Source organism: Scyliorhinus canicula, chromosome 20 (assembly GCF_902713615.1).
Source record: "Scyliorhinus canicula chromosome 20, sScyCan1.1, whole genome shotgun sequence".
Lineage (NCBI taxonomy): Eukaryota > Metazoa > Chordata > Chondrichthyes > Carcharhiniformes > Scyliorhinidae > Scyliorhinus > Scyliorhinus canicula.
In genome coordinates, this window is record NC_052165.1 from 73,399,356 (window position 1) to 73,427,303 (window position 27,948).

General features: G+C 47.5%; 1 protein-coding gene and 1 pseudogene across 7 annotated transcripts in view; both read right to left on the minus strand.

The window, feature by feature from the left end:
• The window catches only part of nrcama (neuronal cell adhesion molecule a), a 478,378-nt gene that overhangs the window by 343,338 nt on the left and 107,092 nt on the right, over positions 1-27,948 (minus strand). The gene's annotated exons all lie outside the window — the stretch shown is intronic.
• Positions 15,733-25,161, minus strand: LOC119954760 (annotated as a pseudogene).

Sequence of the window (27,948 nt, forward strand, 5' to 3'; positions counted from 1 at the left end):
CAATCTCAGACTAAAGGGACGATCCTTTAAAACAGAGATGAGGAGGAATTTCTTCAGACAAAGGGTGGTGAATCTGTGGAACTCATTGCCGCAGAAGGCTATGGGAGCCAAATCACTGAGTGTCTTTAAGACAGAGATAGATAGATTCTTGATTAATAAGGGGATCAGGGGTTATAGCGAGAAGGCAGAAGAATGGGGATGAGAAAAATATCAGCCATGATTAGGGGCAGCAGGGTAGCATGGTGGTTAGCATAAATGCTTCACAGCTCCAGGGTCCCAGGTTCGATTCCCGGCTGGGTCACTGTCTGTGTGGAGTCTGCACGTCCTCCCCCTGTGTGCGTGGGTTTCCTCCGGGTGCTCCGGTTTCCTCCCACAGTCCAAAGATGTGCGGGTTAGGTGGATTGGCCATGCTAAATTGCCCGTAGTGTCCTAATAAAAAGTAAGGTTAAGGGGGGGTTGTTGGGTTACGGGTATAGGGTAGATACGTGGGTTTGAGTAGGGTGATCATGGCTCGGCACAACATTGAGGGCCGAAGGGCCTGTTCTGTGCTGTACTCTTCTATGTTCTATGTTCTATGATTGAATGGCAGAGCAGCCGCAATGGGCCGAGAGGCCTAATTCTGCTCCTATGTCTTATGGTCTTAAAACATTGAGAGGCCATTCTCAGAAGGGCCAGATGCTGGAATTCCCTCAAAAATACTGCTAGATATCCTATCCTGGTATTCCCATCCTTCCCACTGTTCTTGGTCCCAAGACTACCCCAAACATTTATCAGTAAGGGTTTCTGGCAATGGCCAGATTACCCATCTCCAGATTACTGCATGAGAAGACCTGTTAGTACATTAAATTGCTTGACAATTTAGGACAAATTAATAACACTTCTGATAATCCCTGAAGGCAAAATTTGCTTTTATTACTCTTAGCAGTAAGAAGTCTTACAACATCAGGTTAAAGTCCAACATGTTTGTTTCAAACACTAGCTTTCGGAGCGCTGCTCCTTCTTCATTCACCTGAGGAAGGAGCAGTGCTCCGAAAGCTAGTGATTTGAAACAAACCTGTTGGACTTTAACCTGGTGTTGTAAGACTTCTTACTGTGCTCATCCCAGTCCAACGCCGGCATCTCCACATCTTAGCAGTAAGACCAACACCAGTCCAGCCTCCCACCACTGGTGGCGCAATTTGCCCACCGCTTTTAGCTGCCTCCTCACTAGTGACGAATTGAAAAGGTACCACTGCAATTTAGTGGAATAATATTTGTGATCTATGCCCCAAGGGATTGTGCCAGAGTTGTCAGGAAAGGTAAGTGAGGTTTGAACTGATTGACCTTGACAGGATGCAACCAAGAGAGGATCTGACACCAGAGGAGTGTAAAAGGTACAAACTTTCAATCTGAAGCCGCACTTCAGATTAATCACTACTGTAAAGTGAAGTTAGCAATGCCAGTCAGGCAGTCCTTCACACAAACAATGATCAATAAATAGGTGGGCTGGGTGGACTTTGGGAGAAATCAGCAGAGATGAAGTGACAGTGAGAGTGTAGGCTGTCCAGATGGAGAAACTAGCATAGGCCATATGGACTCGCTCACCTGTGACTCAATTGTGAGATCACGTCATTATATAAGAAACAGGCTCCTGCAGTCAAGAGCTGAGTTAATCAAAGGTAACCTACATCAAAAACGTTCACTTCTCTGATAATTGTGCTTGCAGCTGCTAAGGGGATGATCTCTTTTAACCCTTTCTCCTCCCTCCAACCCCAGCCCAGCCACCGCCCCCCCCCCCCCCCCCCCCCACCACCCCTCCGCACCCCCCCCCCCGCTCCCCCCCCCCCCCCGCCCGCTCCCCCCGCCCCCTCCCCCCCTGCATTTTTTACATTGAAGAAGTGACCAAACTTCCAAAAAAACAACTTAACGGGGGGCTTTTCACAGTAACTTCATTTGAAGACTACTTGGGACAATGAGCGATTTTCATTTTCATTCATTTCATAACTGTTTGCAAAGACGTTTGGAGCCTTAGGTTCTTAAAGACAGGACAGAAACACATTTTTTTCAAATCTTTCAAAGCGATGCGGATAGGTTGAATGGCAATACCTTAACCCATCATGCTCTTATGGGAGAAGTTCCTCACACTAAGATGTTCCTGTCACTTGACCAACAGGAAGGGAGAGATTGGATAGTGAAACTGATGGATCAATGCAACACCAACATTAATACATCAGTTTTCAGGAGATTTATGAATCTAAATATGGCACCAAAACTATCAAACTGTGGATACAACAGGCATAGCTTTGATTCACCCTGCACCTCTCTGCCTTTAATGCTGCATCTCAACTGTATCATTGCAAGGAAAGAGCATTGAATAAGAGAGCATAAAATGCATGGTGGAAAAACTCAATAGGTCTGGCAGCATCTATAGGGAAGAGTAACAGTAGTTCACATTTCCAGTCTGTTTTACTCTTTATCAGGACGAAAGCCATAGGGGCTGGTTTAGCATAGTGGGTTAAACTGCTGACTTGTAATACAGAACAATGCCAGCAGCGCGGGTTCAATTCCCGTACCGGCTTCCCCGAACAGGCGCAGGAACGCAAGGGGCTTTTCACAATAACTTCATTGCAGCCTACTTGTAACAATAAGTGATTATTATTTTATAATTATTATTGTTAGAGAACGTGTTAGATATTACACTGTAGCTTGAAAAGGATGCACAAAAATGTATCAAACGTAAGAATGATCTTACGGCTCTTGCACGCAATATTCCAAATGAGAGCAATGGGCGTGAAGAAATAAAATATTCAAATAATCCTGCGTTACACTCTTTAGCAAGGTATCAGGCTGGAGTTCTCAATTTCGGTGAAACAGCAGCTCAATTTCCAAATTTACGTTCACAGAAGTGCCAACAATGACTGTGCCTTTTTAAACAGTAATTGTGGAAAACATTTTGAGAATGTGGGGCGGGATTCTCCAACCCCCTCTCCGGGCCGGAGAATCGCTCGGGGGTGGCGTGAATCCCGCCCTGACTCCGGCCGCCAGATTCTCCAGCACCGGTTTTTCAGTGGGGGCGGGAACCACATTGCGTCGGTCAGGGGCCGTTGGCAGTGGCCCCCCTGGTGATTCTCCGCTCCGCGATGGGCCAGTCCCGCCGGCGTAAATCAAACAAGGTCTTACCGGCGGGACCTGGCTCTGCGGGCGGCCTGCGGAGTCTTCGGGGGGGGGGGGGCGCGGGGAGATGTGGCCCGGGGGGGGGGGGGGGGGGGGGCACGGTGGTCTGGCCCACGATTGGGGCCCACCGCTCTGCGGGCGGCTCTGTGCCATGGGGCTACTCTTTCCCTCTGTGCCGGCCGGTGTATCGGTCCACCATGGCCGGCGCGGAGAAGAACCCCTCTGCATATGCGTTGGGAGCACACCAGAACGCGCTTGCTCTCCTGCGCATGCACCAACTCGCGCTGGCTGGCGGAGGCCCTTCGGAGGATTCCGCACCTTCCGGGCGGCCCGGTGCCAGAGTGGTTCACGCCACTCCTCGGCGCCGGTAAGGCCCGCCCTGCCAGATAGCAGAGAATCCCGGCCGTGGTGAGAGTCGCGATAGTCGGCTATTCTGTAAAAGTGGGTCACTCAAAAAAAAGTTTGAAAAACACTGAGGTAGAGGAGAATGCATTGGGAGCAGTGAATATAATAGACCAAATTGAAGGAAGTGGAAGTGAAACGCTGTTACCGGTGACAAATTAAAGGGGCAGGTGTTACCCTGTCTGAGATTGCAAGGTGCCATGGGAAGAGTATGGGGAGTTGGGTGTCATGGAGGAGGCGATCAGGGTGTCACAGAGGGAGCGTTCCCTGCATAGTGCTGAAAAGGAGAGTGACGGAACGATGCGTTTCATCTCCAAGTGAGAAGGCCGAGGGAAGAGGCTGCATGACTTTGGTAAACTACAATAGCAGATCAGCGGGGAAGGGAGGTGGGGGGGGGGGGGCTCTAGTTAAAAATATGGATCCTGCAATTATCTCAGGATTGTGAGAGATTTCTCAGAGAGGAAGAATCATCAGGACAGGCTTTACTACCGGTGGTGGATTTAAGAAACTCTCTGAAAACTAAAGAGAAGTGCCTGGAAAGTCAAACCCTCGGCGAAATGGGGAAACGTGAACTCATTGGAATCTGGGAGCAACTACAAACTGTAGGCCTGTCAACCCATGGAGAATGCAGTGTGCGCACAGTATAAATGGGGAATAGCTGTAAAGTGGAGGTTACGTTAAAAAAAATTACTGCGTAGTCGATAGTGCTCTTATTCAATTGTTACTGTAAATTACTTAAAACGTGGAATCCTACTGTGTTATCCCTTTCAGCTATTATCTGGAAGTTGAAGTTTCTGCTTAAACATTTGCCAGTCTCTATGGGGATCATAACACAGAATAGCCACTTATGTGAAATAATCAGGCTGATTATATAATGCATCTGTTATACCTTCAAGGCATGACATTAATGGTTGTAACATATAGCCTCACCCGAGCAATTAAAATGACAATAGTTTGTTTGGAGTTTTAGGACTCTGAGTCCAATCTTACTAGAAGGCATGTGGCTATTTAGATTAAATTGCTTCCTCTCATCTTTTCACGACAGCTGATCTGTACCCCAAAGCCACTGAACTCGTGGTGATAAAAATCTTATTTAGTGCCTTCATTTATTTCTCTGTATCTCCGTCAGTAGACTTCCTGCAGATTGGCTGAGAGAGAGAGAGAGAGAGAATTCATGTAAATGCCACGTAATGATCCCAAAAAGGGGTCAATATTTATTCTCCTCAACTGAACGTGTGGAGAAAAGATTAGGGCAAGTTCTTTAGCCTGTTTGCAGAGATTATGTCAAGGCTGCTAACAACTGTTTCTAAAAATCAATACGCGCTGCAAAATTAAACCAATGGGATTTATGACAAGTGCAAATTCAGTTTCCCGTCGCTTAAGTTTGTCAAAAGGAGCGATGTTTCAAAAAAGTGTTTCTTGCAATGGATTTCTTTGGCTTTTCTTTTCTAATCAAGCTATGAATTTGTTTTTATTGATGAGCCGTAGCAAAGGGCCAGGCCCCAGCTGCAGTCACCACGTTTGGGATCACCCAAATCTTCCTGTGCTTATTGACCGACATTAGCTCCCTGTCTGTAGATGCTCCACTCATCCAATCCCTCATGGCCTTGCCCCGCCCTATCTTTGAAACATTCTCCCGCAACTGTGCTCTCCTCCAAATTTGGCCTTTTGCGCATCCCCCGATTTCCTTGACTGCACCACTAGAGGCCTTGCCTTCAGAGGGGGGCGGCAGAGTGGTTAGCACTGCTGCCTCACAGCGCCACGGAGCCGGGTTCAATTCCGGCCTTGGGTGACTTCTCCCAGTGTCTGCGTCAGGTGCTTCCCACAGTCCCAAGGATGTGCAGGTTAGGTGGGGTTATGGGGATGGGGCGGGGGCGGGAGGTAGGGTGCTCTTTCAGAGGATCAGTGCAGATTTGATGGGCCGGATGGCTTCCTTCTGCGCTGTAGGAATTCCATGATTTGAAGTGACTTTGCAATCCCCTCCATCAAACTATCAGTTTCTCTCCCTCGCCTAATTTATGACTCTCCTTAAAATAATTTTTGGGCCACCTTTCCGCATATTTCACCATGTGATTCAATGCCAAATTTAGGCCAGGCCAGGTAATGACGGCAGATTGCCTTCCCTAAAGGACATCAATGAATCAGATAGGTTTGCACGAGTCTTGGTCATTATTAATAGTGTAATTCCAAATTTTTTTCATTGAATTCAAATTCCACCACTTCCGTTGGTGGGATTTGAAATCTGATAGCCAGTGCTGGGTTCCTGGGCCGCTAGATTACTAGATTATGCCACTGCCTCCACTGATGATCTGAGGGGCTGCAAGCAATGATGCGAATGAAGAATGCCCATTGAGAAGCTGGGAAAGGAAAAGAATGGACCGAAGAGCAGGGAATTGGCCAAAATATCTATGGCTAAATTGGACAGGATGCTCCAGAGGAGGACCTGCCATTTGAATTTAAAGAGAGACCAGAAAGGTTTTTAAAATTCATTTAAATTCAGCATGTGAGCGTCGCTGGCTAGGACAGCACTTTTTTCCCATCCTCAGTTGCCTTTCAGAAGGCGGTGGTGAGCTGACTTCTTGAACCGCTGCAGTCCCTAAGGTGTAGGTACACCCACTGTACTTTGTTTGAGAGGGAATTCTCGGATTTTGACCCAGCAACAGCGAAGGAAAGTGATATATTTCCAAATCAGGATGGTGAGCGACTTGTAGGGAAACGTCCAGGTACTGTTGTTTCCATGTATTTGCTGCGCCTGTCCTTCTAGATGGTAGTATTCGTGGGTTTGGAAGGTGCTGTCTAAGGAACCTCAAGCACTGGCCACTGTTCGTCGGTGGTGGAGAGGTTAAATGTTTGTGGAAGGGGGAGCAATCAAGTGGGCTGCTTTGTCCCGGATGGTGCAGAGCGTCTTGAGTGTTGTTGGATCTGCATTCATAAGAACATAAGAACATAAGAACTAGGAGCAGGAGTAAGCCATCTGGCCCCTCGAACCTGCTCCGCCATTCAATTAGATCATGGCTGATCTTTTGTGGATTCAGCTCCACTTTCCGGCCTGAACACCACAACCCTTAATCCCTTTATTCTTCAAAAAAACTATCTATCTTTACCTTAAAAACATGTAATGAAGGAGCCTCAACTGCTTCACTGGGCAAGGAATTCCATAGATTCACAACCCTTTGGGTGAAGAAGTTCCTCCTAAACTCAGTCCTAAATCTACTTCCCCTTATTTTGAGGCTATGTCCCCTAGTTCTGCTGTCACCCGCCAGTGGAAACAACCTGCCCACATCTATCCTATCTATTCCCTTCATAATTTTAAATGTTTCTATAAGATCCCCCCTCATCCTTCTAAATTCCAATGAGTAAATTCATACAGGTAAGTGGAGTGCATTACACTCCTCAAGGCGGACATCTTTTATGCTGGGGACCTCCGAAAGAGGCAGAGATAGATTATCCAATCGGTCTTTCTGGTTAAAGACTATTGCAAATGCTTCAGACTCATCTTTTGCAATGATGTACTGGACTCCTCCATCATTGAGGATGGGGATAATTTATGGAGCCTCCTCCTCCAGCAAGATGTTTAATTATCCACCACCATTCAAGACTGGATGTGACAGAACTGCAGAACTTAGATCTCATCTGTTGGTTGTGGAATTGCTTAGCTGTTTGGCATGCAAGTAGTACTGCTTTGTAGCTTCACCAGGTCAACACCTCATTTTTCTGCCTGGTGTTGCTCCTGGCATGTCGTCCTGCACTCTTCATTGAACCAGGGTTGATCCCCTAGCTTGATGGTAATGATAGAGTGGGGGATATGCCAGGCTATGAGGTTACACACTGTGGTTGAGTACAATTCTGCTGCTGCTGATGGCCCACCGCGCATCATGGATGCCCAGTCTTGAATTGCTAGATCTGTTTGAAGTCCATTCTATTTACCACAGTTGGGAGTAGCACACAACACGATGGAGAGTATTCTCAATGTGAAGACGGACTTCATTTCCACAAGGATTGTGCAGTAGTCTCTCCAATCGACACCTGGCAGTGAGGGCCAGATATTCAAGGTTGGAGGTGAGAGGGATTGAATATGAAACAGCAAGGTGCTTATTTTATGCTGTAGGTTATGAAAGACACAAATGAGACTTGTTTGAGATATGGGAGTAGGATTACAGTTTTGGGTTGCATTTGAGCTTCACAAGGAGGGGAAGACAATTAAGCACCAACAATTGAGCTGGATTTTCCTCCACGGTATGACTGAAAATTGAGCAACAAGAAAAATAAAAGTGAGTCAGTTGGCCCATCAACCTCCAGTCAGCTGCGATGAATACTCCTCTTCGCCCCTACTTCCAACTAGAGGATTGGACTCTCTCTGTTGACTAAGCCTACCTGAGACTCGCTCACTGTTCGGGAATGCAGCAATTGGCCTCAGGCTGACTGGGAGCCTGGGGGGAGGTGTACCGGAGACAGGTTAGTCAGGGTCCCTGCTCCTGTCGAATATCAGGCAATTCCTATCGAAAGCGCGCGTGAGGCCGTCAGGTGAAGGACTGGGTTGAGCTGCAATGCATCTTTACAGCAGGTCGGCCTCACACATTCAAAGTGGGTGCGGTCCCAGAATCCGTCCCCCAGACAGCAACAGATGTCCTTGGGTAAGAGGGAATTGAATAAAATGCATGCAGAAAACGAGCAAAGGAACAAAGAAGCACCAAGAGAGCGAATCTCAATATTAGATTTCTCCCTCCCACTTTCAGAATGAAGGATTGAGATTAACTTCTTGATCTCCCTTAATGAAAACAAGACCTAGTATAGCGGTGTACTGCAGCTCATCAAGAGCTCATGCTGTTACTATTTAACAATCCTTCAGGGATATGATCTAAGCATTAAGCATGGAATAAAGCCGTTCTCGACTTGCAAGCTACCTCCTGCATCCAAGCTCTCAGCAGGCTTTTAAAATTTGATTATTGATTTAAACACGACTAATTTTCCGACAGATATCCTGATGCAACATAAAGGAGGTTAATCACACTGAAGCATCGAGTCACCTCGGTCAGTGGGACTCATTAACAGTTGTATGGGAGAAACGCACCCATGCATAGTTACTTCCTGGGCCTTGTGGCCCCACCTTCCGGAGATTGTTTTCCGAATACTGGAGGTTTACCGCATTGCACACGGGATGGCTTCTTCATCCCAGAGATGCCGTCAATCTGAAGACTCCGTGAACCGCATCACTGACTGTCAAGAAGAAGCTGCCGTTACCGAGGCAACAGCAGCAGCAGCAGCCTTGCTGGTCGCACCTTGGAAATGAACCACCCTTCCAGGGGCATGCAGGAGTCTGCCAGCAATGTCTGTCGTTGAGTCGAATTGGAGCTCGGCCAAGGCCAAGGATGAGCTCAATTGTCGCAGTATTGCCTCGGCCTTTTATAATGTTTTTTTTTTAATTCACCGAAGGTTTGAATGCTCAGTCTTGGGTGATACTATGCTGTTGGTTAAATTACAGAGCGCTTGCACATACAGACAACGGGGATCATTTGGGTCACTATTTAGTTGAACATTTTCATAGAATCATAGAATCTGTACATTGCAGAAGGAGGCTATTCGGCCCATCGAAGATGCACTGACCCTCCAAAAGAACACTCTACTCCGGTACACTGCCCTACCCCGCGGATCCCTATAATAGTGTAGGTCAGATAGGCTTCAGATGGTTTCATAGGTCGGAGCAACATCGAGGGCCGAAGGGCCCGTACTGCGCTGTAATGTTCTATGTTCTATATCCCCATGGCCCTATAGCCTAACATGCACATCCTTGGACAAAGGGGTAATTTAGCATGACCAATCTACTTAATCTTTACATCTTTGGACTGAGAGAAGAAACCGGAGCACCTGGAGGAAACCCACGCAGACACGGGGAGAACGTGCAAACTCCACACAGTCACTCAAGGCCGGAATTAAATCCGGGCCCCTGGCGCTGTGAGCCATCGTGCTAACCACTGTGCTGTGCTTGCATACATAGAGCTCCCTTTGTGACCTCGGAACATCCCAAAGCCCTTCATAGCACTTCTGAAGTGTAGCCGCTGTTGTAATGTAGGAAACGCAGCAACCAATCTTCACACAGCAAGATCCCACAAACGGCAAAGCGGTGACCAGGTGAACTGCTTCCGAGTGGTGCTGCTTGAAGGTTAAACTTTGACCAGGGCACCAAGCTCCCTGCTCTTTTCTGAGAATTCCAACTTTGTTTTTCCAACAGAGGGTCTTGGCTTAATGTCTCATTTCAAATGACAGTGCCTCAGACCGTGGAGCACCCCCTCAGTACTGCATCGGAGGGCCAGCCTAGATAATGTGCCCATGTCTCTGGAGTGGGAACTCAAACCTACAATATTTAGATTAGAGATGAAGTGTCATTGAATAAATCAAAAGAGATTCAGCATTCTGCTACTCACAGATGTTGAGTCAAACCCGTCTCTATTGTGACTAAAGTTCAGGATGTCAAACACCTTTAACTTAAGCATCCCAAAGTGCATCACATTATAGAATATCCAGCCACAGGAAGACGTTTAAGGTCAACTTAGTCAAGGGGCTGGTTTAGCTCACGCAGCTAAATCGCTGGCTTTTAAAGCAGACCAAGCAGGCCAGCAGCACGGTTCGATTCCCGTACCAGCCTCGCCGGACAGGCACCGGAATGTGGCGACTAGGGGCTTTTCACAGTAACTTTATTGAAGCCTACTCGTGACAATAAGCGATTTTCATTTCAGAGGTAGGTTTCAAGGAGTATCTTAAAGGGGGAAAGCGAGGAGGTGAGGCGGAAAGATTTCAGAGATAGGGAGGGACGAGGCCATGGGAAAATTTGAAAGCCAGGATGAGAATTTTAAAATCCAAATGTTGGTGACCAGCAGCTGATGTAGACCAGCCGCAAGCTCATTACCGCAGAAATCCTGGAGTCAATTATAGGTTAAGTACTTTTCGTGAAGCAAGTTCACAGACTGACAAAACAGGTGCTTTTGATGTGCTGATAGCCAAGTGAAAGAAAACACAGTATGGGGTGATTTCCTTTCTCCTTTACGATACCATTTTAAATTTCAGGGTTCCTTTCAAAATTAGTGGAGAGCAGTAGAGATAGATGTGGGCCTGATTCGCGCTCACATAAATCCTCCTCTTTACAGAGACTAAAAGATCCAGATATGAGCTCGAGGTTAAAGATTCCACTCGAGGTCCACATCAGGTTTTTTTGTGAATTTCCAAAAGACATGGCTAGCTGCACGGTTGAGGTCTTACGGCGGAGTGGTAGCGTGCCTACCTCTGGGCCAGAAGCTCCGGGTTCAAGTCCCTCTCCAGCATTTGATGGTGTAAGGGTCCTCCCTGGTGATACCCTGTTTATTCCCTTATTTATCCATACTTCTATTTTTGCCATTACATTTTTGATCCGTGGATGATTAATGGGCATGTGCCTTTAAGGCAAGTAGCCTGCATCTCTAATTCAAGCACAAGATTCCAGAAGCCTATGCTGGTTTAAACTGGAGTTGCAGACTGGCCGACACCAGTGAGGAAGATGGCCTGAGACTCGGTTTGATTGATTTGGTGGTTGGCCAATGGATTGGCACCTGGTAACAGGTGGTGATTGGATCTTATCCCAGTGGGATGGTTCTCAGAGACCTAAAGGTTTCAGTTTTGATTCAGGCAGCGCAAAAGAAAATATCCAGCTGACTCTCTCCAAAAAGCCTGTGGGTGTTGTATTCCTGAAACTACAGAGGCCTAAAGACAAATAAAGTGAAAATAAAGTGCCCCTCCAGGAGAGTTGTAAGTACTGTATTTCTAAACTACAGAAAGACCATTATGGGCTTCAAACCAGAGAGGTTAACCTGCTGTGAAGAAAGTATGCTAAGAACCAACATCTGAAACAAACGTTCTTTTCCCTTTCGCTTATTTTTTTAACCTCTTCCCACCCCTCTGTGTTTGTTTGTGTGTATAATACATAAACCTAGTGACTGTAATTATTGGGCAGCCACGAGCCAAAGACTTTGGGTATTTTTATAAGAATTATTGGTTAATTAATTTGTTATGACTCAACCGCACGTGGGCCTGAAACAAAATAAATATTTACACTTTGTACCCAGATGCCCCCCAGGCCATAGGTTGCCCACTACTGGCCTAACCTTTTCTGACTCTGATGGTTGCTTTTTGCTCTTTGTGTACCTCAGCTACCACACCCTGCAGGCCTGATCCATTAGGAAAAGCAGCCACATCATACACATTTTTGCATGTTGTATGGCCTGGCAGTCCCTTCTTTGCCTCACAGCTCATCGGGTAAATTGCAAATTTAACAGACAGGAAACTCATTGGAGATGCATATGGCGACTGCTGCTTATGCAGCTGCTTTGCATCAGATCAAAATGTTACTTCAGTTTAATTGACTACGATTCACATCAGAGACCATCACACAGTGGTGATTGTGGCTTTCCTCAGGGCTGGGGAAAGAGAACGTCTGACATTTTGCTGTATTTTAATAGTTGACGAGAGTCCCACACACATGCGGAGAAGCCTGCTAACACTGCTGCATTTGGCAGGAGAAACTGAGAATGTCGATCTCCCACATGCACGGATCGCTCCAGCAATTCCCGGCTGTTCTCTAGTTTTCCCATTGGAGTTAACCATTTGGTCCAAGCAGTTACATTGCCACTCACACTCGACATAACCAAATCATTTTCATCATGTTCACCCTTCCCAGTTTCCCACTTCACTTCAACCTCTTTTCTTCATCTAACTGTCCAACCTAATCCTAAACACCAACATTGTTTCTGCTCCTCTAGCGACTGTCTTACTTAGTTCCACACCCTTACAACTCTCCGCACTCTTATTCTACAATTTATTTAATGATCTACATCTTACATATTTCACTGAGCTTCTTGACCAGACACTGACCTCTAGGCCAGATGTCACTGTCTGGTCAAGAAGCTCTTTCAATCTGCATGGGAGCAAGGAACCATCCCACAGAATACAAAGATGTCTCATTGTCCACCTGTACAAATGGAAAGGAACTCGCCATCTTGTGACAATCCCAGAGGAATCTCAGTCCGCTCCCATTGCCGGCAAAATCACCACCAGAATTCTTTGGAACCACGTTGTATAACATCTCAACCAGGACGTGCTGCCAGAGAGTCAGTGTGGTTTCAAGGTCAAGGAACCGCAGCTATGATGTGTGTGTGGTTAGACGGTTCCAGGAGAACATGGATCTCTACGACATGGACCTCTTCCAAAATATGTAGTTTGGAGTGGAGTGGATGCCTGTGAAAAAGTGTGGGGGGAAATCACCCATGACCTCAGTAAAGCATGGAAACAGGTTACATCCTTATAGTAGGACAAGGGGGTATTCAGGCAGGCTCTCTCCCTCGACTGCTGTTTGTACGACTGTCCACCCACAGAGGACAACACACAGGAGATTCACTGGGAGGCTATCTTTACAGGTGGGAGTGATTTGTTCATGGATATCAGTCAAGATTTGCACCGCTGTCTGATGTCATGTTGTCCACTTACAAGATTGTTTTGCAAGGTCGCAAGTCCTGCTACCCTGAAACGCAGCCCAGAGATGTGGGTGCATTTTGGTGCTGATTCAGGGAGAGGGACCCCATTCCAGAAGGCAAGGACTCACAAAGTGACCCTTTAACTGTTGCCGTATAGAGGTAGAATGCCCAGTCAATGTGGCGCTGCATGTCCACTGCCGATAGTCTGGATGTGATCAACAGAGAATTAGAGGAATAAAGTGCAACGAGGAGGAGGATTGATTTGATTGTGAAGTGTCTGAATTTCCAGACATGGATTTTAATCCGAACTGTATTTCCAAACTCAGACAGTGCGATGTCTCCTGCAATAAAAAAAATCATTCCAAAATTAACCTGACCCTCACTACTCAACTTGACAGAGATTGTGGTGACATAAATTAGATGCATAGCTAAGAGGTCGATCATATTATAAAAGGTCTTCGACTGGATCTTTTTTTTTACAAATTGCCTTTTTGCCGATGTGTGTGTCACGTTTACGCTGGAGAATTGGCTCTCTTGTGTTAACTCAACCTCTGACCTCCTTTCCCCTCCAAGCACCTCTTTGGGAGTGCGGAATGGGTAAATTTGCCCGAGGAAATCTGTAGCATCCAATATTTAAATAGCTTTTAAAGGAGGGAGTGATTTCCTCGGAGCCAAAACTCTACTGGTCCATTAAGTTGGAAGAATATATACCCCTCAATTACCGCAGCAATCGGCACATTTGAGGAGCACGAATGTCATGCAGGGAAGCTCAGGTGTAAGGCTGGTTGGGCCGATGGAACTCTTACATTGGCAGCTCAGAAGTGGGATTGAGTGTCGCACAGAAACACACCTAGAGGTACACGTTTATGAACAGCTGGACTTCATTCAGGGCGGCCATTTAGTGGGTCTTGGATAGCGGTACTTATTTTTGGTTGAATTACCTGAATTTGAGAATCACTGGTCTAGACAAGGTCATAACAGGACCAATTTACACAAGAAAGGACAAGAGCGGCAGATACCCGAGAACCCCACCACCTTGGAGGTTCCCTTCCAAGTCACTCACCACCCTCACTTTGAAATATATCGCCATTAACTTCACTGTCGCTGGGTCAAAATCCTGAAACTCCCTCCCTAACAGCACTGTGGATGTACCCACAGCTGAAGGACTGCAGCGGTTCAAAAAGACAGCTCACCACCACCTTCTGAAGGGCAATTAAGGATGGGAAATAAGTGCTGGCCTAACCAGCGTCACCCACCACCCATAAAAATGAATTTTTAAAAAGGGGAGTGTCAAGATAGATCATTGGCATATAAAAGGGGGGGGTATCACAAAGGTTACTCACTCATCAATAGGTTTTAACTGCACAGTGCGAGAATTACACTGATAATTGATCCACAACACAAGACTTGTCAAAAGTTAGTGATATGCCACAGACAGACAAGCACGACTTGCCACATTACAACAGTAATAATAACACTGAAAGTACTTCATTAGCTGTAAAACACTTTGGGACGTCCTTGTTAACCCCAGTAATTGTATATAGTTGACAAATGAGACTAGAGCTCGTCTTTTACCTCAAGTAGGTTTATTCTCAAGACAGCTCACATGACAGACTCCCTTGGTCACTTCCACACGCCATTGCTATAGCTGTGTCTATTTAGACTCTTTTGAGTAAAACAAACAACCAATTATATATACTATTTTGGGTTCAAGCAATTAAACTAAATTAAAGAAACTGATGGACAATGTCCATTTATCAGTGAGGCAATACTCATCAACCAGAGACCAGGTTCGATTCTGGCCTATGTGCGGGATTTGCCATGCTAAATTTCCCCTTAGGGTCCAGGGATGTGCAGGTTAGGGCATTGGGTTATGTGGATAGGACATGGTGGACATGGGTCGGTGCAGACTTGATGGGCTGAATGGCCTCCTTCTGCACTGTAGGAATTCTATGATATTTTGATTCAATACCACTGGATATTGATTCACTCTCATTGAATACTGATTCACACCTGTCTTTAACAATGCAATCGGCATAACAAATAACTGCTATTCAAGATAATTACTACATCTACAGACCGGAGGTCGATGATTGTCCCTAAAATAGAACAGGCCAGAGGTCATGTAAGGCACCATCTAAATGAAAGCTCTCTCTCTCTCTCTCTTCCTCATTCACTCGTATAGAGGGTGTTCCATTCGGGAGTGTCAGATCAGGATGAGGGTGCAGATTTCTTGTCTATATCAAGGGCAGGCTGGGGATGACATTCTGAGCATCCCAGTTCCATAGCATTGAATTACCAATTCCCCCTCCCACCATCCCACTCAACCCTTTCCCTGCGAAGTCAAAGAAATCCCTATTCCTTTTCAGGGCTGCCCTACCCAGGAGTTTGTTTGCGTAGAAGGAGGGACAACAGGACTCGTCAATAGTGGGTTCACTGCTGAGTCATTGATGATGAGATTCCTTTGCCAATAGTCATTTCACAAACCGGGTGCTGTTGGAGTAAAATAATCCGGATTGGAAAAATCTAGGCTGAATGAGAATTGTGAGGAACCTCACAGATAGGTCCGGATTCTGTCACAGGAGCTTGCGCAGGATGAGCAGGTGTGATAAGTCACGTGTCACTATAGTTTTTTTTTTCATGGGCAACAGCTCTTTATTTTATTCTTTGCATAAAAACTTTATGTTGCTGGAGCAAAAGCCAACTGGGAGCTTTAGACAGGCACGCAGCTGGGGGTCTCGGCCAAGTGGCCAGTGAATTCCTGGTATGGGGCCTTGGTAAGCTCAGCCTCTTTCCATAGATCCGGTGTCAGATAACTGTAGGTCTCAGAGATGGCATCGAAAGCAGCTTCAGCAAAGTTGCCCAGTGCAGCTGTGCAGCCTCGGACTGAGATGGAGCAACCGTCAATAGCAGCCATCAGAAGCAGTTTCTTAGGTACAAGAACTGAGACAATGGCAGCTCCATGGGGTGCAGGGATTAGACGGACCAAGACTGAACCGCAATGACCAGTCATCTTACATGGTACAATGTGGCTTTCCAATTTTGTTACCCCTGTAGCCCCTCCTTACAGGAATGATTGACAGCTTTGTCAGAGCTACAGCTTCGCGAATGGCAGTGATCACTTCCTTGGAGCACTTGACACCCAAACCAACATGTCCGCTACAGTCAGCAATAGCAACAAAAGCCTTGAACATTGTGCATTGACCAGCACGGGTCTGCTTCTGTACAGGCATGATCTTGAGAACCTCGTCCTTTAAAGCCGATCCCAGGAAGAAGGCAATGATTTCAGACTCCTTGATAGGAAGGGCGAAGAGGTGAAGTTCCTCCAGTGTTTTGATCTTCATATCCTTTACCAAAGGCCCAAGCTTTGGAGGCAGAAATGTTGATGATGTTGGAAGGACAAAATAAGCTTAAGGCCAAGATGGACGATCTGGAGAATCTCTCAAGAAGGCAAAACCTAAGGATCCCGGGGCTGCCCGAATGTATTGGGACAAGAACCACGGAATTCGTGGACAAGATGTTCAAACAGCTAGTGGGGGAACGGGGTCTTTCACTGCCCTCCGGACCAAACCCATTGGTCGTTGAGGAGGGTTAGAGCTGGGGAGCCACCACGGGTGATTATCACAAGGCTCCATCATTATTTGGACAAGGAACAGATCCTGAGGTGACCAAAGGAGACCCGTGAATGTAGCTGGGATGGCCGTACTGTCCGTACCTATCAGGACTTGGGAGTGGAGCTGGGAAAGAGAAGGGCCTGGTTCAACAAGGCCAAGGCTGCTCTTTTTAGCAGCAAGGTGCATTTTGGCATGATGTACCCCATTCACTTGTGGGGAAAGAGAAAACTATTTTGACATGTCGGAGGAGGCAAGCAAATTTATAAGGACCATGGACTGTGGGACATTTGAGGATTCTGGGTGGGTTCACAAGCTTGGTTGAGCTGTAGTACTCAAGGGGGTGAGGGCTTGTCTGGTTTTGTTTTGCTTTTGATTTCTCTACTTTGAATGTATAGTCTTATATCTGCCACCCTGCGTGTGGGGTGTAGGTATGGGTATGGCGGTGAGCATGGGCGGGGGGGGGGGGGGAGGTGGCGTGGAGATGACAGTGTTTGGAGGTAAGATGGTAGCAGGGTGAGGCGGGGGGCGGAATATGTGGGTCTTTTTGTAAATAAAGTTTTTTGCAGCCTCAGGTGGGGGAATCTGGAGCTCACTGACAAGGCTGGTCCCATGGAATGTGAGGGGACTAAATGGGTCGATCAAAAGGTCTCAAGGTGTCCGACTATTTAAAAGGTTTGAAGGCAGACATGGTCTTTCTTCAGGAGACTCACCTGAGGGTGAAGGACGAAACGAGATTGAGGAAAGGTGGGTGGGCCAAGTATTCCATTCAGGGTTGGATATGGACAAGGGGGGGGGGGGGGAGTGAGGTGCTCATCAACTAAAGGGTGGCTTTTTTGGCGAGTAATATAGTGGGGGAGATCCGGCGGTAAGATGCGTAATTGTGAGTGGAATGCTGGAGGGAACTGCTGTGGTGTTAGTGAATGTGTACGTCCCTAACTGGGATGTTGAGGAATTTATGAAGGTATGGGCGGGGGTTCCGGATTTGGATATGCATTGGTTGATTATAGGGGGATGGGGTTTAATTGTGTGCTTGACCCTAGGATGGATTGTGCCCCCAAATCCCTGAAAGTGTCAGGGGTGGTGAAGGAGTTGCTTGGGTTCATAGGGGGGGGAGGGGCGGGGGGGGGGGGGGGGGGGGGGGGGGGGGGATTTTGGATCCGTGGAGGTTTGGACGCCCGAGTGTGAAGGAATCTTTCTTCTTTTTGCACGTAAAGTGCACTCCTGTATTGATTTGTTTGTTATAGATAAGGCATTGTTTGCGGGGTGGTGGATTGGAATACTCAGTGATTGTTATATCGGATCATGCACCGCATTTTGTGGATCTGTGCATGAAAAAGGGGGGCACCCAGTGACCTCTGTGGAGGCTGGATGTGGCACTTGTGTCGGCTAACGGGGTCTGTGAGAGGATTGGGGCAGCAATAGGCATATATAACAAGTTTAATGAAAATGAGGTCTCCAGCTCCATGTTTTGGGAGGCGTTGAAGATGGTAATTAGGAGGGAGCTAATCTCGATCAAGGCGCACAGAGGAAGGTGAAGAGGATGGAAAGACAGTGGTTGATGGAGGCCATTTTAGCAGTTGGACGGCAATATTTGGCCATCCCAGAGGAGGAGTTGTTGAAGGAAAGGATTGGGCTGTTGTTGTTGGGGAAGGCGGTGGGTCAGTTGTGCCGGGTACAGGGATCGTTCTATGAACATGGGGGCTCGGATTCCCAGTGGAATTTTATTAAAAGTTAGCGATGGATTTGGGGCCTCATGTTTTGTGACTCGTTAGCCACGGGTGAACTCCCGCCCATGTTGGCACAAAGCTTCACTTTCACACATTTTGGGAAAGGACAAGGATCCAGAAGAGTGTGGTGCTTATCGATCGATATCATTGTTAAACGCAGATGCGAAGTTGTTGGCCAAGGTATTGGCAACGCACCTGAAGGATTGTGTGCCGGGGTGATAGCTGAGGGTCAAATGGGGCCGTGAAGGGGAGACAGTTAGCGTCCAACATTAGGAGGCTATTGAATGTGGTGATTACACCCCCCGATTGTTCAGGAAAAAAGGTGTTAATGTCCATGGACATAGAGAAGGCTTTTGATTGGGTTGAGTGGGAGTACCGTTCAGGTGCTGGGGCAGTTTGGTTTTAGACCACGGTCTATTGGTTGGATTAGGTTGTTGTACCAGGCCCCATGGCAAATGTCCGCGCTGATGCCACAAGTTTGGGGTATTTCAGTTTACACAGGGGAACAGGCAGGGTTGTCCACTTTCCCCGTTGCGTTTTGCATTGACGATTGAACTGTTGGCAATGGTGTTTATGGAATTGACAGAGTGGAGGGGAATAGAAAGGGGAGGCGTGGAACATCAAGTGTTCCTATATGCAGCCGACTTGCCGTTATGTGTGACCTGATTTCTAGTATGAGTTGGATTATGGAGATGTTGACCAAAGTTAGCTCGGTCTCCGGGTACAAATTAAATGTGGGGAAAAGTTAAGTGTCCCTGATTAAGTTCCCAGGTCCAAGGAAGGGGACTGGAGAGGTTGCCGTTACGGCTGGTCAGGTAGAGTTTTCAGTATCTGGGAATATGGCTGGCGTATAGTTGGCTCTGTTGCACAAGTTAAATGTGGCCAACTTGTGCGACAGAGGTGAAGGAGGATTTAAAGAGGTGGGATGTTCTTCCGTTATCTCTGGAAGGGTGGATCCAAACTGTGAAAATGATGAACCTGCCAAAAATCTTTTTTTGTTTCCCAGAATCTTCTGATTTTCCTGCCTAAATCTTTTTTGTGGCGGGTAAATAGGATGATTTTGGCCTTTATTTGGACAGGTAAAGTTCAGAGACCATTTCTACAGAGGGACAGCAGTCGGTGGGGGGGATTGTTGGCGTTGCCGAATTTGATTAATTATTATTAGGCGGCAAATGTGGAGACGATTCGGGAATGGGTAATTGAGGAAGGGTCAGTCTGGGGGCAGAGGTTTCGTGTATAGGAACAGGTCTGTGGGCACTGGTGATGGCTCAGTTCCATTCTCGCCACCCAAATACTCTACAAGCCCGGTGGTGGCTGCTTCGTTAAGAGTTTGGAATCAGTTTAGGCAACATTTGGGCAGCACGGTAGCATGGTGGTTAGCATAAATGCTTCACAGCTCCAGGGTCCCAGGTTCGGTTCCTGGCTGGGTCACTGTCTGTGCGGAGTCTGCATGTCCTCCCCGTGTGTGCGTGGGTTTCCTCCGGGTGCTCCGGTTTCCTCCCACAGTCCAAAGATAGAGTTTATAGAGTTTATAGAGAAATACAGCACAGAACAGGCCCTTCGGCCCACGATGTTGCGCCGAACTTTTGTCCTAGGTTAATCATAGAATTATGGACAATTTGTCATGGCCAATCCACCCAACCTGCACATCTTTGGACTGTGGGAGGAAACCGGAGTACCCGGAGGAAACCCACGCAGTCACGGGGAGGATGTGCAGACTCCACACAGACAGTGACCCAAGTCGAAATCGAACTTGGGACCCTGGAGCTGTGAAGCAATTGTGCTATCCACAATGCTACCGTGCTGCCCTTAAGAAGTTAACCTACACTCCCTTATTCTACCCTAATCCAAGTACCTATCCAATAGCCGCTTGAAGGTCCATAAATTTTCCGACTCAACTACTACCACAGGCAGTGCATTCCATGCCCCCACTACTCTCTGGGTAAAGAACCTACCTCTGACATCCCCTCTATATCTTCCACCATTTATCTTAAATTTATGTCCCCTTGTAATGGTGTGTTCCACCCGGGGAAAAAGTCTCTGACTGTCTACTCTATCTATTCCCCTGATCATCTTATAAACCTCTATCAAGTCGCCCCTCATCCTTCTCCGTTCTAATGAGAAAAGGCCTAGCACCCTCAATCTTTCCTCGTATGACCTACTCTCCATTCCAGGCAACATCCTGGTAAATCTCCTTTGCACCTTTTCCAAAGCTTCCACATCCTTCCTAAAATGAGGTGACCAGAACTGCACACAGTACTCCAAATGTGGCCTGACCAAGGTTTTGTACAGCTGCATCATCACCTCACGGCTCTTAAATTCAATCCCTCTGCTAATGAACGCTAGCACACCATAGGCCTTCTTCACAGCTCTATCCACTTGAGTGGTAACTTTCAAAGAACAATGAACATAGACCCCAAGATCTCTCTGCTCCTCCACATTGCCAAGAACCCTACCATTAACCCTGTATTCCGCATTCAGATTTGTCCTTCCAAAATGGACAACCTCACACTTGTCAGGGTTAAACTCCATCTGCCACTTCTCAGCCCAGCTCTGCATTCTATCTATGTCTCTTTGAAGCCGACAACAGCCCTCCTCACTATCCACAACTCCACCAATCTTCGTATCATCTGCAAATTTACTGACCCACCCTTCAACTCCCTCATCCAAGTCGTTAATGAAAATCACAAACAGCAGAGGACCCAGAACTGATCCCTGCGGTACGCCACTGATAACTGGGCTCCAGGCTGAATATTTGCCATCCACCACAACTCTCTGTCTTCTATCGGTTAGCCAGTTTGTTATCCAACTGGCCAAATTTCCCACTATCCCATGCCTCCTTACTTTCTGCATAAGCCTACCATGGGGAACCTTATCAAATGCCTTACTAAAATCCATGTACACTACATCCACTGCTTTACCTTCATCCACATGCTTGGTCACCTCCTCAAAGAATTCAATAAGACTTGTAAGGCAAGACCTACCCCTCACAAATCCGTGCTGACTATCCCTAATCAAGCAATGCCTTTCCAGATGCTCAGAAATCCTATCCCTCAGTACCCTTTCCATTACTTTGCCTACCACCGAAGTAAGACTAACTGGCCTGTAATTCCCAGGGTTATCCCTATTCCCTTTTTTGAACAGGGGCACGACATTCGCCACTCTCCAATCCTCTGGTACCACCCCTGTTGACAGCGAGGACGAAAAGATCATTGCCAACGGCTCTGCAATTTCATTTCTTGCTTCCCATAGAATCCTTGGATATATCCCGTCAGGCCCGGGGGACTTGTCTATCCTCAAGTTTTTCAAAACGCGCAACACATCTTCCTTCCTGACAAGTATCTCCTCAAGCTTATCAGTCTGCTTCACGCTGTCCTCTCCAACAATATGGCCCCTCTCATTTGTAAATACTGAAGAAAAATACTTGTTCAAGACCTCTCCTATCTCTTCAGACTCAATACACAATCTCCCGCTACTGTCCTTAATCGGACCTACTCTCACTCTAGTCATTCTCATATTTCTCACGTATGTGTAAAAGGCCTTGGGGTTTTCCTTGATCCTACCCGCCAAAGATTTTTCATGCCCTCTCTTAGCTCTCCTAATCCCTTTCTTCAGTTCCCTCCTGGCTATCTTGTATCCCTCCAGCGCACTGTCTGAACCTTGTTTCTTCAGCCTTACATAAGTCTCCTTCTTCCTCTTAACAAGACATTCAACCTCTCTTGTCAACCATGGTTCCCTCACTCGACCATCTCTTCCCTGCCTGACAGGGACATACATATCAAAGACACGCAGTACCTGATCCTTGAACAAGTTCCACATTTCACTTGTGTCCTTCCCTGACAGCCTATGTTCCCAACTTCTGCACTTCAATTCTTGTCGGACAGCATTGTATTTACCCTTCCCCCAATTATAAACCTTGCCCTGTTGCTCGCACCTATCCCTCTCCATTACTAAAGTGAAAGTCACAGAATTGTGGTCACTACCTCCAAAATGCTCCCCCACTAACAAATCTATCACCTGCCCTGGTTCATTACCAAGTACTAAATCCAATATGGCCTCCCCTCTGGTCGGACAATCTACATACTGTGTTAGAAAAGCTTCCTGGACACACTGCACAAACACTACCCCATCCAAACTATTTGATCTAAAGAGTTTCCACTCAATGTTTGGGAAGTTGAAGTCGCCCATGACTACTACCCTGTGACTTCTGCACCTTTCCAGAATCTGTTTCCCAATCTGTTCCTCCACATCTCTGCTGCTATTGGGGGTTAGGTGGATTGGCCATGCTAAATTGCCCTTAGTGTCCTTAAAAGTAAGGTTTGGGGGGGGGCGGGGGTTGTTGGGTTATGGGTATAGCGTGGGTTTGAGTAGGGTGATCATTGTTCAGCACAACATCGAGGGCCGAAGGGCCTGTTCTGTGCTGTACTGTTCTATGTTCTATGTTCTATTTTAAGATGGTGGGCATGTTTTAAGCCGTGAGTGCCCATTTATGGGAATCATGGATTTATTCCAGCAAGGTTAGATTCGGCAGACAGGGCTTGGGAACAGGAGGGGAGAAAGAAGTTTAGGGACTTTTTCATGGAAGGTACATTTGCAGAGTTGGGAGAACTGATAGAGAAATTTCAGCTGCCGAGGAGGAATGGGTTCCAGTACTTGCAGATTAGGAATTTTGTGAAGAAGGAGCTGGCCATGTTTCCACAGTTACTGCCCCTTCATTGCTCGAGAAGATAGTGTTGGAGGATGAGATAGGAGAGGGCAAGATCTCTGTTATCTATGGGCAGTTAATGGAGAGGGAGAAAGCTTCGATGGAGATGAAGAGGAAATGGGAGGAGGAGTTGTGTGATGTATGTGGGGGAGGTTGGAGGTTAGGATACACTCAACCTCATTCAATTTAAAGTGGTGCATAGAGCACATATGACAAAGATGCGTATGAATGTATATTTTTTTTCCCCAGAAGTGGAGGACAGATGTGAGCAGTGTTTAAGGGGACCTGAGAACCACACATACATGTTCTAGTCCTGTCCAAAATTGGTGGGATTTTGGGAGTCCTTTTCAGGGACAATGTCAGTGATCTTAGGGGGTGAAGGTGGCTCCAAGCCAGTAGGTGGCGATATTCGGTGTATCGGAAGATCCGGGAGTGCAGGAGGAGGAGAGGCCTTTGCATCCCCGATAGCCTGGAGGAGAATCTTGTTCGGGTGGCGGGCAATGGAGCCGCCAAGGGCAACGGGATCGGTGAGTGATCTGGCAGAATTTTTGCATTTCAAGATAAAGTTTACCATTTGGAGGGCAGAGGTGGGGTTCACCTCGAGGTGGGGTTCACCTCGATGTGGAGGCTGGTCATCCCCTTTAGGAATTGGTAAGTGTCAGCGGGTGGGGGAGGGGTTTGTTTTGTTTTATATTAGCTACAAGGCGGGACATGTGGGGTGATTATTGGGGGGGGGGAAATGTATATTGTTGGATGGAATGTTGTGCTTTGTATATGAAATAAAAATGTGCTGAATAAAACTATATTTTTAAAAGCCGTCAAAGCAGCAGCTCCAACTACAGTATTTTCTGGGGCAAGTTAATATAATTTTTCTTACATTTTGAGGTTTTGCTATTCACTCCAAAACTCACCCTCGAGCCCAATGGAGCAAGTTGCTTATTTGATATGCGGCGCCCAGGCTGCTGAATTTCAATTTGATCCTAGGGTTGAAATCGATGACTTCCCAAAAAGGGTTATTAACTTTCCTCCGAAAATTGCATTTTTTGCCTCTGGGCATGGCAGGAAGAGAGAGGAACTGCACTCCCTGAGTTTTATTTAGCATCTGTTTTGCTGGACAAATGTCTAATTCATTTGTGAGTTGCTTCTTTAATTGTAGCGTTGGCCTGGCGATTTGTCAAAATCACGTCTTTGGGGGAATGCCAGTTAATGTTCTTCCCTCAACCAACGGCACTAGATTAGAGGTGGAACAGTAGTTGGCACAGCTGCCTCCCAGCACCAGGGACCCGGGTTCAATTCCAGCCCTGGGTGACTGTATCGAGTTTGCACTTTCTCCCCATATCTGCGTGGGCTTCCTCCCAAAGTCTAAAGATGTGCAGGTGAGATGGGGTTAAGAGTTTAGGACGGGGGGGGAGAGAGGGACTTGGTAGGGTGCTCTTTCGGAGGGCCGGTGCAGAATCGAAGGGCCAAATGGCCTCTCTTCTGCCTGTATGGACTCCACGATTATCTAGTGATTAGTTTATTACTATTTATGGGGGTTTGTTGTCCTGCTCTCCCTACCATAGGTTGCTTTCCCCTTTGAGGGGGAGAGCTGACTAGTGGCTATTTAACCTGAGGATCACCGCACCTTGGGCGAGGGCCAAGATCAAGAAGGCACAGCCTTCATGAATAATCTCAGCTAGTACGGGAATTGAACCCGCGCTGCTGGCCTCGCGCAGCATCACGAACCAGCGGTCCAGCCAACTGAGCTAGACTGGCTACACCAGTGACTGCACTTCTAAAGTATTTCATTGGCTGTAAAGTGCTTTTGGGGAATTCAGAGCTCATGTGGTTTATCTGGAGACCGACTAAAGGAACGAACTGCCCCTTTTCCAACACAGTAAGAATCCACCCTGACCGCACCATACAATTGGCGCCTGCAAGGCACTACATATCCACGCTAGTTTCCCTCTGCCCCATTGGCAATTTGGCACCACAATGCTGCCCACTTTCCAACTTCCTGCATGGCAGACGGTGAAGATGCCAGCTAGAGGTCCTGCCGCTGTCCCCCAACTAGAGCGCGGCATTATCACAGAACCTCCACCCTCTGAAGCACAAAGGTTAAATTACAAACTTTGCACAGTTCATCAGGAACTGTCCAGTTGAAAATACTATCCTGTAAAAATCAAAGTGCTTCTGGCTTCCCGCTGGGGCTTTATCCGTACTTCCCCCCCCCCCCCTTTAATAATGCTGCTACCTTCGAAGGCCTGCATCACTCCGGATCCTCCTGATCCTGCGTCCAAAACACTGGCATGTACCAGCTGGCATGGAAGTCACCCGCTTCATCATAGGGCGGGTCAGCAGCGCACGCAAGCACGGTAGAACCCAGCGGCACATCGTACTCTTCTTCTTAGTTATACCAGGTGAACCCCCAGACTGCAGTAAGTGAAAGAAAGTGAATGAGAGAAAGACAGGCACAGATAAAGAGGGATAAAGCTCAGAGAAAAAGACAGAGCACAAAGTGAGAAAGAGAATGAAAGTGAAACTTCTGGGGGCGGCTATGATGGTGTAAGTTGCACATTTGGTGGCTCCCGCTCTCTCCGGACTTTTGGACCTTTTTCCCCGACTTTTTTGTGGTTTTGAGCACTGGCTTTTAAAGCGCAGACAATTTGGCACTGGCACACATTGGTCTATGGAACGAAGAACCCCAAGGGATCGTAAAGGAAGAAATAAGAAGATAAGCAAAGGCTGGGTGGAGGTTGCGGCTGAAGACAATATGGCTGATGTTCGGACCCCTGCTGCGACGGCCCAACCATCAATGGAGGAGCTGATGCAGGTCATCCAAGACGGCTTCGCGAGGCAGAAACAGGGCTGTCGATCCGATAAAGGAATCGATCGATGGGCTGGAGAGCAGGCTGGATGCCCAGGATCGGACGATTCAGAAGCTGTAGAAAGCGCTGGCAGACCAGGACGAGCACCAAACGGTGGTTGAGCTGGAGGTGGGCATGCCGAAGGATCAGCAAAAGAGGCTGCTGGAGAAAGTAGAAGGCCTGGAGAATAGAGCTCGCCGGCAGAACTTAAGAATTGTCGGGGTCCCGGAGGGGGCTGATGCTGACATGTTTGTGGCAAGTATGTTTCAGAAGCTTCTGGAGGAGAGGTCTTTTCCCCGACCGTTGGAGGTGGACAGGGCGTATAGAGCGATGGTGAGGAAGCCGCGGCCGGGGGTCCCCCCAAGGGCGATGGTGGTCCGGTTCCATAGGTTTTTGGACAAGGAGTGCGTTCTCCAGTGGGCCAAGCACACCCGGAGCTGCAAATGGGACAATAGCATTTTGCGTGTTTATCAGGATCTGAGCGTAGAGGTGGCCAGAAGGAGGGCAGGCTTCAATCAAGTTAAGGCGAATCTGTTCAAGAAGGTGAAATTTGAGCTGCTATACCAGGCGCTTCTTTGGGTTACGCACGAGGACCAGCACCATTATTTTGAGTCACCCGAAGACGCAATGGACTTTGCCAAGAGGAAAGGGCTGGTGCTGAATTGAGAACTTTTTGTTTTAAGTTGTAACATTTTTGAGCGATGTTTATACATTTTGATTGTCGTTTTTCTTCTGAATTTGGGTTTGGTTGAAGATGGGGGAAGTAAAAGTTATTCGGTTTCTATGGGTTTTTGGTGTTTTGGTGGGGGTGGCTGGTGGGGCTTTTTACTTTTTATTACTTTGATTTGCACTATTGGGAGGTTCTTTGGGGGTTTTTCGTTTTGGATTGTCTCTTATGGTAATAGGGCGATTGTTTGGGATCGGTTTGATGAGGGAAGTGGTTTCGATGGGCGGGGGAGGGGAGTGGGGGAACAATAGGTAGGAGACTTCTTGGCGACAGAGGCGAGGGCCACCAGGCTAGCTGAGATAGTCTACGGAAGTACAGTGGGGGGTGTGCATATGATTAATATATGGCAGGGGTTAGGTTACAAAGTGGTGTTGCTGGGGGGGGGGGGAGGGGAAAGGGGGGGAAGAGTTACTCTGAGGAGGGAGGGACTTAGGTTTTGGGACAGAGAGGCGGGCCGATGGAGGTGCGGCGCATGGGTTGGAGGCGGGTCCAGGAAAGGGGATGGCTGATCGGCGGCGAGGGGGCACGGTGCCCCCCAACTCGGATGATCATCTGGAATGTCAGCGGGTTGAATGGGCCGGTTAAGAGGGCACGTGTGTTCGCTCATCTGAGGGCTCTGAAGGCGGACGTGGTAATGTTACAGGAGACACACCTGAAAGTGGCGGACCGAGTAGGAAGGGTTGGGTCAGTCAGGTCTTTCATTCGGGGATGGACACCAAGACTAGAGGGGTAGCGATTTTGATCAACAAGCGGGTGCAATTTCATGTGGGTAGTATAGTCTCGGACGGGGAGGGGGGGGGGAGGCCGTTATGCCATGGTTGGTGGTAAGCTGGAGGAGAGGAAGGTAGTCTTGGTTAACGTGTACGCGCCAAAATGGGATGATGTGGAATTTATAAATTCTTTTCCCGCTTCAATATCAATGAAATAGTGGCCTGTGACATCGTTGGGGCTAGCACCCCTCTATCCTTGAGGCAAGGGATGTCACAAGCCACTATTTCGTTGATATTGAAGCGGGACAAGAACCCGGAGCTATGCGGGTCATATAGGCCGATCTCCCTGCTTAATGTAGACACCACATTGCTGGCCAAAATTTTGGCCTCCAGGATTGAAGATTGTGTGCCGGATGTGATTATGGAGGATCAAACCGGGTTTGTCAAGGGCGGCCAATATAAGAAGGCTGCTCAGTGTGATTATGATGCCCCCGGAGAGTAGGGAGGTTGAGGTAGTTGTGGCTATGGATGTGGAAAGAGCGTTCGACCGAGTGGAGTGGGACTATT